This window comes from Neovison vison, chromosome 11 (assembly GCF_020171115.1).
Source record: "Neovison vison isolate M4711 chromosome 11, ASM_NN_V1, whole genome shotgun sequence".
Lineage (NCBI taxonomy): Eukaryota > Metazoa > Chordata > Mammalia > Carnivora > Mustelidae > Neogale > Neogale vison.
Genome location: NC_058101.1, coordinates 44,286,043 through 44,300,435, shown reverse-complemented (window position 1 = coordinate 44,300,435; position 14,393 = coordinate 44,286,043).

Below are 14,393 nucleotides of genomic sequence, written 5' to 3'. Positions count from 1 at the left end.
CTTTACTCATGCTCTCTCCTTTTCCTTCTTTCTCTCAAATAAATAAATTAAATCTTTAAAAAATATATTTAAGAGAGAAGGAGAACTGAAGTGCAAATGTGACAGAAAATCTTAGGGAATGGAAAATTGAGATAATATTCCATAGCAGAGGAAAACTGGATGTTTCATCCAAATGTGATAAGAGCTAAAAGAGATGTACTAATGGTAAATACTTGATAAATACTGAAGAATTTTCAACTCAAGATTTTAAGATGGCTCATAAAGTACATGCACTGCCATTTCCTCTCCTATAAATTTATGACAATTTTAGAAAAGATACGGGGCAAAATGTATCTTAACCCCAAATTTACAAGAATTATTTATGCAAAGAAGGTAGGTGTAATCATCAAAAGATTGAACATGAGAAGAAAACATTTTAGGCTAAAATGTGCTGCAAAATGTGATTCATGGGGGAACTCCATGCCCGAAGGTTGTAGATAAGAGTAGTATGAAAGGATTCAGGATCAAACAAAAATATGATTACTTGGGAAAAGAGCAGTTAGGCAAGACATCAGGCCACCCTCTCTGCATCTGTCCCTGACCTCTGGACAAGTGGCAGCAATAAAACTGTTTTCTACAGTGTTTTCAGACCTCTGGGATTATGAACTCTATCAATTGCCCAGGTAGCTAGAGGACCCTATGAAGAAGAACATTCTGTACAGACATCAAAGTAGAAAACTCTGTAGATATCTCCACTCATGGCATGATTTAACCTTCTGTTCTCTCAATAGACTAACAATATTTGCACTCAACAGCCATCCATCATTTTTTTTTTCTGAACCAACTTTAAACTTTTTTCTCATTCTAAATGATTGTTATATCTTTATTATTGATTTATATTAGTTATGTATTCTGAATCCTAATTTAATATTTTGGCATAATTTTTTCCAAATATTTCTCTTAGTATTTCATTGATATTTTAATTTTTGTGTATTTAAAATAATGTCTAAATTTTGAAAGATTTCCAAAAAATTTTCTTTAGCAGTTTAGGTTCTTTTTTCCTATGATACATAAATCTTCCTATGTGTTGTTAAGTCAAAAATAAATATTAATTTCAAATATTCTATATTAGACTTTTAAATTATGTCAATATGAGATTTAGGACAACAAAAAGTAATTAGAGGAAAAAGTTTTATCTGTGTTAATAGAGGAGGAACTAAAACATGGCATATCTCTAGAATAGAATGCTTTAATGTAAAAATTATACCTATATACATAGGGAGGTAAATAGATTGATAGAATGATAGATCAAGAGACAGACGGAGAGACTGATATGTGCGTGTATATGTGTGTGTGTGTGTGTGTGTTTATGAATGGCATGGTCATCATTCCAACATATATTGTTTACTGGATCTCTCTTTTTTTCTTTAGAAAAATAGTATGATGTTTATGTAAGTAAAAAATTAAGAGAAAAGGAATCTGACAATTTGAACTTGAATACTGTAGAGTGGTGAATAACATCTCTAAAACTTTAAATTTTCAGGATTTACATATGAGATCTTGCTTTTACATTTATCTAAAGAATACCATCTTCTGCTGGCTTCTACTTTTCATCTTTTTTAAAAAGGTTCATTTATTTATTTGAGAGAGAGAGAGAGAGCACACATGAGTAGGGGAAGTGGCAGAGGGAAGAAGGTGGGAGAGAATCCCAAGGAGACTCCATGCTGAACATGGAGCCTGCCATGTGGCTCAATCCCAGGACCCTGAGAGCATGACCTGAACCCAAACCAAGAGTTGTATGCTTAATGGACTGAACCACCCAGGTACCCTTACTTTTATCTTTTGATTGATCAACTTGTTAATTGATTTTCAATCTTTTGCAATTCTTTTGTATCCATCTGGTAAATGTTAGATATATTGTTGTCTTAACTTTCCTTTTTCATAAGAAAAAGAGGTTTCTTAGGTTACCACATGCATTTTCATGATTCTTGTACCATCTTGTACACTAAAATTTGCCAAATTAATATTTCTAGCTCTACTACTTTCGGAGTTCTCCATACCTATTTCAGTCACTTAAGAGAATTCTGTTAATTTTTATCAGATGTTCCCAAACATACATGAATGAGTCAAGCTTCACTAACTGTCTTAACATTCTCAAGGCCACAGGGCTAATATAGTGTGAGGTTCCTTTGTCTTGGGGGGCAGCAGCAGAGAAGTTTGCCAGCACCTATTCCAGGAAAGAAAACCAAATGCCCCAGAAAGTAAAATGCTGACATATGATTTATGGCATCACACAGTGAGGAAATTAAGGGACATAAGACATCCATTCACAGTTTCATTTGACTTTACCTTCTTACCTGATAGACAGTTTTCTTCTCATAAACAAGGAAACAAATTTAATTTCTAAACAAAGATGGATTACTTACAAGTATTTGAAAGTGTTGTTTGTCTCCCTCTTCCTTATAAATAGACGAATTATATTCTTACAAAAATCCATAAAACTTGAGCTAACTTAAGACCAATAGAAAAATAAATGTAGTTTGCAAGGATTATGAAAAAAAAACTTAGAAGCTTAAGAAGCCCCATGTGAAGATTTTCCTAAAGATTTCCAAATTTAAAAAAATAAATAAAAAATAACATGTCAGATCTCATGCATATCTGGAACATCAGATAAATCAATTATTCTCAAAACACTATAGACATAAAATGTCAAAATTCTAAGCCTAATTCCATTATATGACATATGTAAACTACCACATCTGGAATGGTTGAAATTCAATATGTTCATATGTAGCTAATATTTTATTTAACCCCTACAATAATATAGCATTCTGTAACTGAAGTCCTTGAGGACAAACTAGCTCTGTATTTCCATTTCACTTGTATTCCATGTCAATTCTATGTATTTCCATGGTCAATTAAGGAGGAAGAGAGGGACATCTGGGTGACTCAGTTGGTTAAGTGACTGTCTTCAGTTCAGGTCAGGACTGCAGGGTCCTGGGTCGGATTCCTGCCTCAGGTTCCCAGTTCAGCAGGGAACCTGTTTCTGCCTCTACCTCTGCATGCCACTCCCCCCTGCTTGTGCGGTCTCTCTCTCTCTCTCTCTCTCTCTGTCTGTCTCTGACAAATAAATAAATAAAACTTAAAATATATAAGGAGGAAGAAATGGTAGAAACGTCTGATAGTAATCTAAAATCTATTCTTTTTTTTTTTTAAGATTTTATTTATTTATTTGACAGACAGAGATCACAAGTAGGCAGAGAGGCAGGCAGAGAGAGGGAGAAAGAGAGAGAGAGAGAGAGAGAGAGGAGGAGGCAGGCTCCCTGCTGAGCAAACAGCCTGAGGCAGGGCTCAACCCCAGAACTCTGGGATCATGACCTGAGCCGAAGGCAGAGGCTTTAACCCACTGAGACACCAGGGGCCTCTCTAAAATCTATTCTAAATGGTGGTGGAAATATTTATGTACAAGAAATTATTATGGTAAGTATGGGAGAAAGGCTTTTAAGATGTTGTGAATTAACCCAAATTTCTATGCACTTCAAGGAATCACATCCAGGTAAGTCCAGAACTTTAGTTGCTGATTTCAGGGTTCAGAGAAGCATAACCACTAGACATACTATATACAAATTTTTTCCAGACATTGTTGAATTAGTTTGTATATATATATAGTTTGTATATATCTTATTTGTCCTTTCTTATTTTGTAATCTTATTTTGATTAATCAAGTTAGATCAGGAATCATCATAGTCTGTTAATAGTATGTTCAGTTTTGCTTCAAGTCTTACTAAAAGCAACCATATCCTTCATTCATATTTAAACTAAAGAGACAAATATACAAGAAATTTGGAGAATAAAACCCATTACATTATGTGTCCTTGATCACAACTGATTAATAGCCAACCCAACCTTCATTCCCTTTCTCTCATTTTAGTGGTTTTTCTTAGCCAAGCCACTAACATTTATGTGCTTATAATGTTATTTTAATCATTTAATGAAATGTTCTTACGTATACATTACTGCTATAATTTAATTCTCCATGTTAGTAATTAATATTATTTCATTGTTAATTTTATATTTTCAGCCTTTACAACCTGATATTTTTACTCAGTTGATCATTACCTGTCACAGTCATACTAAAATCAATAATAGATATTTTTGTGATTTTTTTCACTTATCTGTACAAAAAATACATTTATCCCTTGTGAATATCCTTTAGCAGTTGCAGTTTTGTAACAATTTTTCCTTTATTCAGACATCAACTTCCACTTAGGGTAGCCCAAAAATAATAAGTGATTCATATATTCTTAGATTAAAATAAATTATTTATTAGTTTTTTCAATACTAGAATTCCAAATATATTAAAGTATTTTAACATCCATAGCAATTGTATGATTCATCAGGATTACTGAAATTTGAAACACATTTGAAATCATAGAAATGTAGTATGCCAGGGACGCCTGGGTGGCGCAGTTGGTTGGACGACTGCCTTCGGCTCAGGGCGTGATCCTGGAGTCCCGGGATCGAGTCCCACATCAGGCTCCCAGCTCCATGGGGAGTCTGCTTCGCTCTCTGACCTTCTCCCCTCTCATGCTCTCTCTCACTGTCTCTCTCTCTCAAATAAATAAATAAAAATCTTTAAAAAAAAAAAAAAAAAAAGAAATGTAGTATGCCATTAGTGAATTAGAAAATAGAGAAATCCCCTTATTGATAAATGCTTGATAAACTCTAAATGTATAAAACCATGTACAAAGACAAACTTATAAAGATAAAATGTATAGTAGTAATATTTGCTTTTATGGTTTCTTTGGTTTAAAACAGAAGGAGATTTATAACCAGCTTTATATTAATGAGCTATTTCTGGGGTAGCAGAATTTTGCTCTTTCTATCTCATTGTTTAATCTGTAATTTAAGCTATGCATATATGTTGTTATTGTTATAAATGCAGAATATTACTGTATATGTATTTTCTCTTCCTTATGATTTTCTCTTTTTTTAAGATTTATTTTAGAGAGAGAGAGTGTGTGTGTGTGCAACTGGGGAGAGGGCCACAGGGAGAGGGGAAGCAGACTCCCTTTGAGTACAGAGACCACACAAAGGTGGGGGGGCTCCATCTGTGGACCCTGAGATCATGACCTGAGCCAAAACTGATTCTGACACTCCCCTTATGATTTTCTCAATAACATGTTCTTTTTTCTTTTTTCTAGATTAATTTATAGTAAGAGTGCAATGTATAATATATATAACATACAGATACATGTTAATCAAATGTTTATGTTATGGGTAAGGCTTCTGATCAACAGTGAGTTACTGGGAATTAATTTTTGGGAAATCAAAAGTTAAACACGGATTTTTTTATCATGTGGGGGGTTGACAGCCCTAACCCCCAGATGGCTATACTATATTTTTGACTCCTAGAATTAAACCAATAAGGGTGTCAGAGGTGTATATTATTAAACTCACATAACTGCATCACTTATCAGTTGCACTGTAACAACTAACTCTAAATTTAGTGGTTTAAGGCAACAAAGATATATTATCTTACCTGTGCATTATCACAGGTAAACTTCTTATCTCAGTACTGTCTTACAGCCTATACCTTTTTTTTTTTTTTTAATTTTATTTTAAGTTATTGGCTTCTGTTTCCTTCCTGGCCCTCAGCACTTTGCCTCAATTTAATAGCAGCTTCTTGGGAATCATCTCAAATGTTTATATGAAGAAGCAATGCCTTTAATTCAATTTTGAATAGTCTGCTCCAGCCTTTATTAAGTGGAACACCAGTAGCATCCTGCTAAATCTTCAGTTTCACAGTACTTCTTATGTCCTTCAGTTCTGAGTATAGAATTAGTTGGTGAGCTAAATTGCTTCATATAATGATGCACTTAGTCAACCCTCACTGTTGGCTGGTGGCAGAGAGGTTCTAACTTAGGAGGAATTATATCCTCCCCCATCTCTGTTTATGGATAGACTACCTCCAGACCAAGGAGGTCTTTCTCATAGAATTTGATTGAGAGTGTAATAAAGGAAAAATCACTTATATATATATATATATATATATATTTTGAAAGGTATGCTGTCATTTCCCTTTCAACATAATTAAAATGAGTTCTGCCACTTTTTTCTCAAGCTTTGTACTGAGACAAAGCTTGGAAATGCACTCTTATTTTCATCTTGTAAAGTTCTTGGCTAGGTACTGGTGGTTCTACTGTTAAGGAAGAAAATGCTAAGGAAAAAAGTACAGTGAGTACTACAAAAGTTAAGATATTCAAATGAATACAACATGCAATTTAAAAATCTTGAAATAATTTAAATTTATGACCTTTTTTGAAGGTCTCCCCCAAAGCTATATCTAAATATAGAAACAAATAAATTAAAAAAGTGTAGATACACATGATAAATATATAGAGATATAAATAAATAAAAACAATAAAGTGCAAAAATAGACAACAAAATTTAAAATAAGGCAAATATAGTCTCTCTCTCACTCACATGCATGGACATCCTCTTGATTTAGCTATAAATCTTTCAAGTTATCTTAAAATGCCTTAGAAGTATTTGTGAGTAAGTGGCCTGAGAAAATAAATAGATACATTTCTTGCTTTTCAGAAATTCCACCAAATTTTGTCTATACTTTCCAATATTCCTTCAGCACTCTTAGTGAGATGTCTTGACTAATATGCCTGTCATTCAAAAAAGAAACTCATTTTGGATTGTGAAGTGGTTTGTGCATTAATGCCATGAAAGCAGAAGAATGAACACAACAACTAATTAGAAAAATTAGATCCCATTTGCTGCTTGAATCCCGAAAGAGAATTCATTGTTGTATATAATTTAACTTAAAGAGACAACAAAGTAATTTATGCATTTCTGTTTTCTGAAGTACAATGGATATGTTCAATCATCCTTAAGCTTCGATCCTTTTAGGCGGCTTGTGTCAGAAACCATATGAACCTGTCAAGAATATGTATAAATTGGGAGAACTTCCCAACATATTTCAAAATAGAAAATGAACACACCACTTGTAAATAATGATTTTTTTTCTTTACCACAGAATTCAAAGTCAACCCAGGGGTGCTGGATAAAGAAGTCACAGGCAAAATAATATATTTAAATAAAACTGCAATCAAAGAGAAGAAAGTCTGAAGTTTATTTTATGCCATATTTTATTTATTAAAAAGATTTATTTATTTATTTGAGGGAAAGAGAGAGAGAGAGAGAAAGAGTGAGCACAGCATGTACAGGAGCAGGGCGAGGGGGCAAAGGGGATGGAGAGAGAGAATCTCCAGCAGACACCCAAGGAGGGGCTCCACCTCCCTATGCCAAGACCACGACTTGAGCTGAAATCAAGAGCCAGCTGCTTACCTGATTGAATCACCCGGAGACCCTTATGTTAAATTTTAGAACTAAAAATTACTGGTTTAAGATATTTTTGTGGTCTTTTTGAGAAAGCAGTCTAAACAAACTTGGAGTGGGATGGATTACAAAGAAAGTACAATGAAATTCTATTTTTTAATTTAAATAAAGATATAGCATATAGACAATTTTATATTTATTTATGATCAAGTTACTAAAGAGTACTTTAAGATTTAAATTTCTATTAAATATTCCTAAATTTTAACTGAAATTTAAATTTATTCAGAAAACACAGTATTTCCCAACACCCTAATTTTTCTATTTAGTTCTTTTTATCTTCTTTATCTTTTTATCTTCTAATGGTTCTTTTTATCTCATTGAATTATATGGATCTATAGTGAAAGTTCAGAGAAACCTATGAATTAGTTATACTTATTTGACAGAAAAGTTTGTGCAAATGCACAGCACAAAACCAGAGAAGATAAGCAGTGACTTTATCTATCCTGATAAAGTTTGCATTACCAAAGTTAGAACTCTCCATCTTTACCCACAGGCTTATGTAACATGAGCAAAGATAGAGTAGTCTCATATATGTAAACCTTGATTATGGTTTTGGCTTTATGGGAAAAGGTAATGTCATATCTCATCCTTTAGTCAGAAATGATTGCATAAATATTAACTGGAATAAGTGCAATTCCTAGTACTAGTCCTACCTCAGCATAGAAAAGATGAATTTTTTTTTTTATTCCTGACTTTTTTTCTTGACACCACTTGACATTTCATGATCTACAATCACAAAAAAAAAAAAAAAAAAAAAAAAAAAATTGTTGTAGGAATCCTATGCTTCTAGATTTTCCAAACCCATGCTGCTCAAGTCTAAACTCATTACCTTTCCCCATAACTAAAATGAACAAATCTTCTTTAATTTTGTATTTTTAAACTCTTTATCACTATCTCAATATAATATTTTTTCCATAATGGACCAGAGTCCTTACCTTAAAAAAATGAATACTTTTAATTTTGTTATCTAACAAATATTACATAAGCAGTTTTTGATTGGTTTAAGTGATTTAAATTATATATGCACATGAAAATATTCAGAGTGATTATTAAAATGATTTACAAAGCCAAGTTTTAAAAGGTAAATCAAACAAAATGAGGAAAAACCCATGCAACCCAAATGAGGACACTAAAGTAGAAGGAAAAATTCTCAACAAAACAAAACAAAACAAAAAAATCACAAAACTGGTTAGGACAATAAGATGGTAAAAATACATGAAAATATATTAGTAGCTAAATGATAGTATAACTAAATGCAAAAAATATAAAAAGATTATCAACAACAATTAATAAACAAAATCCACATATATGCTATTACAAGAGAGACATAAAAACAGGAGAATGGAAGGAAAAAAAAAAAGGTAAAATATATGTCAGGTTAACACTAACAAAGAAGTCTGGTCTACATAAAAATCACACAAGGAATATTGCAAGCTTAAAAGAAGAGCATTAATTAAGTTCAGCAGTAGGGCACCTGATGGCTTAGTCAGTTAGGCATCTGCCTTCGGCTCATGACATAATCTCAGGGTTCTGGGACCCAGCCCCAAGTTAGGCTCCCTGCTAAGTGGGGAGTGTCTTCACTCCCTCTCCTGCCCTTCCATCCACTTTTGCTCTCTCTCTCGTTCACTTTTTCTCTCAAATAAATAAATGAAATATTTAAAAATATAAATAAAGTTCAGGACTAATTCCATAATCATAAGGGTGTCAGATGAAAATATACACATGAGGGCACCTGGGTGGCTCAGTGGGTTAGGCCGCTGCCTTTGGCTCAGGTCATGATCTCAGGGTCCTGGGATCGAGTCCCGCATCGGGCTCTCTGCTCAGCAGGGAGCCTGCTTCCTCCTCTCTCTCTCTGCCTGCCTCTCTGCCTACTTGTGATCTCTTTCTGTCAAATAAATAAATAAAATCTTTAAAAAAAAAAAAAAGAAAGAAAATATACACATGAATATGTATATTCTCAATATAATACATTGAAGTATATGCCCAAAATTTTCAGAAATACAACAAATTGAAAGATATTGATAATTATCCTTATTGTTTGATGAGTAAAACATTCATAAAGTCATAAGGATTTACATTAGTTCTACAACACAATTGATGAATTTACGTATAATGAAAATATCTAAGACATTAACCAGAATATATATTTTATTTTCAAACACAATTATAATGAATATTTATAAAAAATAATAAATTGGGACAAAAACATTCTCAGGAATTTATAAAGAATAAATTCTAATTTAGTCTGTATTTTCTGAACACAAAGATTTAATTAGGCCAATAAAAGATGAAATATGGAATATTAAACAGTTTAAAAATTAAATAAAATATGAAAAAATTAAGTCTTGAGGTTAGGTTTTTTGGTTTCTATTTTGAAAATACTAAAATAAGTATAATGCTCTGGCAAAATTAATATGGAAAAAATAGTGAGCATGTCGCTGATAAACAATATTAGGAATTGAAATTGAAACAATAATTACAAATGCATACATGTTTAAGAATGCAAAAGGAGGGTCCTGGGTGGCTCAGTGGAGTAAGCCTCTGCCTTCAGCTCAGGTCATGATCCCAGGATCCTGGGATCGAGCCCCACATTGGGCTCTCTGCTCAGCAGGGAGCCTGCTTCCCCCTTCTCTTTCTGCCTGCCTCTCTGCCAGCTTGTGATCTCTCTCTCTATGTCAAATAAATACATAAAATCTTAAAAAAAATAAAAAGAATGCAAAAGGATACTAAAGGAATATCTATCCTGGTGAATATAAAATCTTTATACAAAGTGGTAACATTGAAAATATAACCTATCAAAACTGATTAAAGGAGAGAGAGAAAAACCTAAATAATCTTTTAATTATTGAAGGATTTAGAACAATGTCTTAGTTTCCCAATATAAGAGATGAGGTGATTTTTAAAGAAGTTATAAAAACAGATATTTCCAAGTTCACACAAATATTTTCAGACAAAAGAAATATATATATGTGTATATATATATATAATTCTTTGATATGTATATCAATATATCTATATCTATACAGATATCTATATATAGATCTCTATATATAAATTTCTATATAGATATATAGATAGAGATCTATATATCTCTCTATATATTTCTTGAACTATTTAATGTGTCCTATATAACATTATATATAAATAATTGCACATAGAAATATGTATAGATGTGCATATATACACATTAGTATTCACACATATATTCCTTTACTCTGTCAGCAAAGACTGCTTAGAAGCAAAAAAATCCCAGTAGTAAGAAGTATCCTTATCATCCAATTTTACTTTCTAATGCTATTCTCTAGAAAAACAATCCAGGGCAGATAAATGGCTGACTCTAGGACTGATTTAGGAAACATACAAAATAAACCCAGAGTATTTTGTAGAGCCAGGAAGTAAAGTGCTCAAAACAAATTTAACTGTTGAGAAATGTCAAAAGAACTAAGAACCAATTGAAAGAGCTCACAGTGCACAAAAGTGGAACAATTTAAGCAGCAAAATAAAGTTGTAATGGATTATACTCCAATGTGTAAAATTAATAATCATGATTCCATGCTGATTTAAAAAGTGACTGAAGAGCACCTGGGTGGCTCAGTCAGTTAAGCATCTGCCTCGTTTCAGGTCATGATCCCAGGGTCCTGCCACGGAGCCCCTACCTCGGGCTCCCTGTTTGCAGGAAGACTGTCTCTCCCTTTCTTCCCTATCCATGCTCTCTCTCGCTATCTCTCTCTCCCTCAAATAAATAAAATCTTTAAACTAAACTACAATAAAATAAAAAGTGATTGAATACATTAAAAAGGAAATAAATAAATCTCCCATTCAGAAGAATTGCAGGATTCCAAAGAATTATTGTAGATACTCTGTCCTTATGTGGAGGCAGTGTGATATGGGGATTATAATATGGGAACTTTAATATGGGAAGTGTAATATAGGAAGAATTGAAAGAAAGGAACTTGAAAGTGAAAAATTTTGACAAACTATCTCAGTCAGGTGAAAAGGCCCGCATCAAAAGTAATATATCATGTACATGCCATAAACCCTTGAAGTAATGTAATAAAAATGACATGTTACCTTTTTGGTCTTTCTTTTCACAACCCATAATCTTATGTCTACACATGAGAAAAACATCAGAAAAATTCCAATAGAGGGGTATTGTACAAATATCTAATCAATACCTCTAAAATTATAAGGTAACCCAAAATAGTCAAGAACAGCTTAACAAGAAATGAAAACAAAATGCAATGTGGCTAGCAAAAGGGATTCCGGGGAACAGAAAAGGCTATTAGAAATTAAAGAAATCTCAGTAAACTATGCATTTTAGTTAATAATTATGTATCAATGCTGGTTCCTTTAATTGCAACAAATGAACTAAACTAATGCTAAAATGTTAATAGTGGAAACTAGGTATGTAGGTGTATGAAAACATTTTATTTTCCATAAATCTGAAAATATTCTAAAAATAAAGTCTATTTCAAAATATTCCACGACAAGATTTCCTTTTTTTTTTCAGTTTTTAGCCGTTCTTTCAGTTTAAAAAAGAAATTTGAAAAAACATGTAGTATATCTCAACTTAACCTATTCCATTTAAAAAACCTGAAGAAGGGTTGCATAACCAAAATAAATGCATGATGACAAAATCGCAAAAATAAATCTCTCTCATGACTTCCTAATTAATCTTGTAAAAACAATTCTGTGATTTTATAATTTCCTTGTCAAAATAAACCTATGGTTTCCAATGTTTTAATACCATCTGCAATTTTATATTTTGCTTTAGAGTCTTATCCTATCTCAATTCATATCCAAAATCTGTTCCTATATCTGCTTGATGTAGACTCTCTTCAGTCAAATTACTTATGTATACTTCCACACAATGGAAAAAATAAATAAGGAGGGAAAAACAAAAACAAAAAGCAAACAACAACAAAAAAAACCCAAGATAGAAAATGTGCAAATGTGCCTGCTTGGCAAACTTTTAGCAAGACCATTCCTCCTTCTGGAATATTCTTCCTCTGTCTTCATCTGTTGACATTCTGTTCATATTCCATAGCCCAACTCAAAATTTGCAACTGATAATCAGTCTTTTCTGATTTCATTATTTGGGAATGAATATATCAGAGAGTGTATATGTTATTCAGTAAATATCAATTCAGCATGAACTAATGCAAACTAAAATACTTACCTGTAAAGGGATAATATCTATAAAAGAAAAGCTGTGAAGGATAAAGCAGAAGAGATTTGAGATGTTACAGACATGCTAATCCAAGAAGAGCTGGACGCACCATTCTGTTAGAATGATGGGCAAAACTGTAGGATTAATAGGTGTTGAACTGTAGACATAAGAGCAAGGAGTGTATTCATTGTGTTAGTGGTGTGTAAGTGGGCCAGAAGACAGGTCAATACATTCAGATTTGGGTATGTGCTTTCCATGTTCATAGGAATTTACTTGGCAATCCCACACATGATTAAAATAGATCCTAAAAATAGAAAAAAAAAATCAGTGTAAAAGAACAGGAAGAATTGAGATTAATTAAGATGTTTTAGCAAAGAAGCTGGGAAAAAAAAGGAAAAAACTTAGCCTTAATTTAGCTATTCCGGTTTCTTACGATTGGTGTTTATATAAAATAACTTTACCCAACTTTTATTTTTAAGTCATCTGTGTTTTATATTTAAAGCAGATTTCTTATAGAGAGCGCATACGTGAGTCTTTTTTATGCATTCTGACAATTTCTGAACTTTAATTGGGGGTGTTTAGATTATTTATATTTGATGCAATTTTTTTTTATCTAAATAGTTTAAATCTACTATTTCCAGACTTTTGTTCCATCTGTACCGTATTCTCATTTTTTTTCTTTCTCTCCTTTTGGATTGAGTACATTTTAATGATTACACTTGATCTCATTTTTGGCTTATAATCTATGTAACTCTGTTTTTTGTTACAATGATTGTCTTAGACTTTAGAGTATATATCTTTTAAGTATCATAGCCTTCCTTCAAATAGTATTATACCATTTTACGTATCTGCAAAACCTTGAGCAAGTAGACTTCTATTTCCTTCATCTTGATTGTTGTGATATTACTTTCTTGTGTTTTACTTCTATATATCTTATAAATCCTACACATATTGGGAATTCATTTTAATAACTTTAAACAATTATCCTTTGAAGTAATTTAAAAATAAGAATTTTTTATTTATATGCATATTAACCATTCTCTCTCTCTTTTTTATTTTTATTTTATTTATTTATTTTTTTCTTTCTTGTAGCTCCACCTTTCAGTCTCTCCTTATTTTTAACCTCTGCCTGAAGGGCTTTTGGTGACATTTCTTGAGGTCCTCATGATAGTGATGCTGATTACATATCCTTTTGAATTTCAGGTCTCAAGTTTTTATTCTGGCTTCATTTTTGAAATGGATTTTTTGCTGAAATAAAATGTTCTAGGTTGACAATTGTTCTTTCCAGTACTTTTAAGATGCCTTTCTCTTTCTTTTGGCTTGAATTGTTGTTGACAGTAATTCTTCTCTCATCCTTATTTTCCATGGCTATATATATAATATGCTTTTTCCCTTCACAGCTTGAAAGATTTTCTTTATGTCACTGATTCTAAGCAATATGATTATGATGTCCCTCGGTACAATTTTCTTCTTTATTATGCTTGGGGTTCATTGAGCTTCTGGGAACTTTGGATTTATAATTTTTATCAAATTTGGAAATTTGGGGCTATTATTTCTTCAAATATTTTCTCTTCCACTCTTGCCTCTCCTTTGATGTCTGAGTCTTTATTAAGCCACTTGTCTCATAACTTTGGTGCACTGTTTATTTTTTCCAGACTTTTAAAATCCATATTTCATTTATTACATTTTCCTGTGATACATTTAAATTAAGTAACATTTTCTTATTTCATATTTTAATTTATTTTAATTTAATCCAGTGCATTTTTCATTTTAGAGGTCATATTTTCATCTTTAGAAGTCCAATTTGGGTCTCTTAAGAGCTTCTATTTCTCTC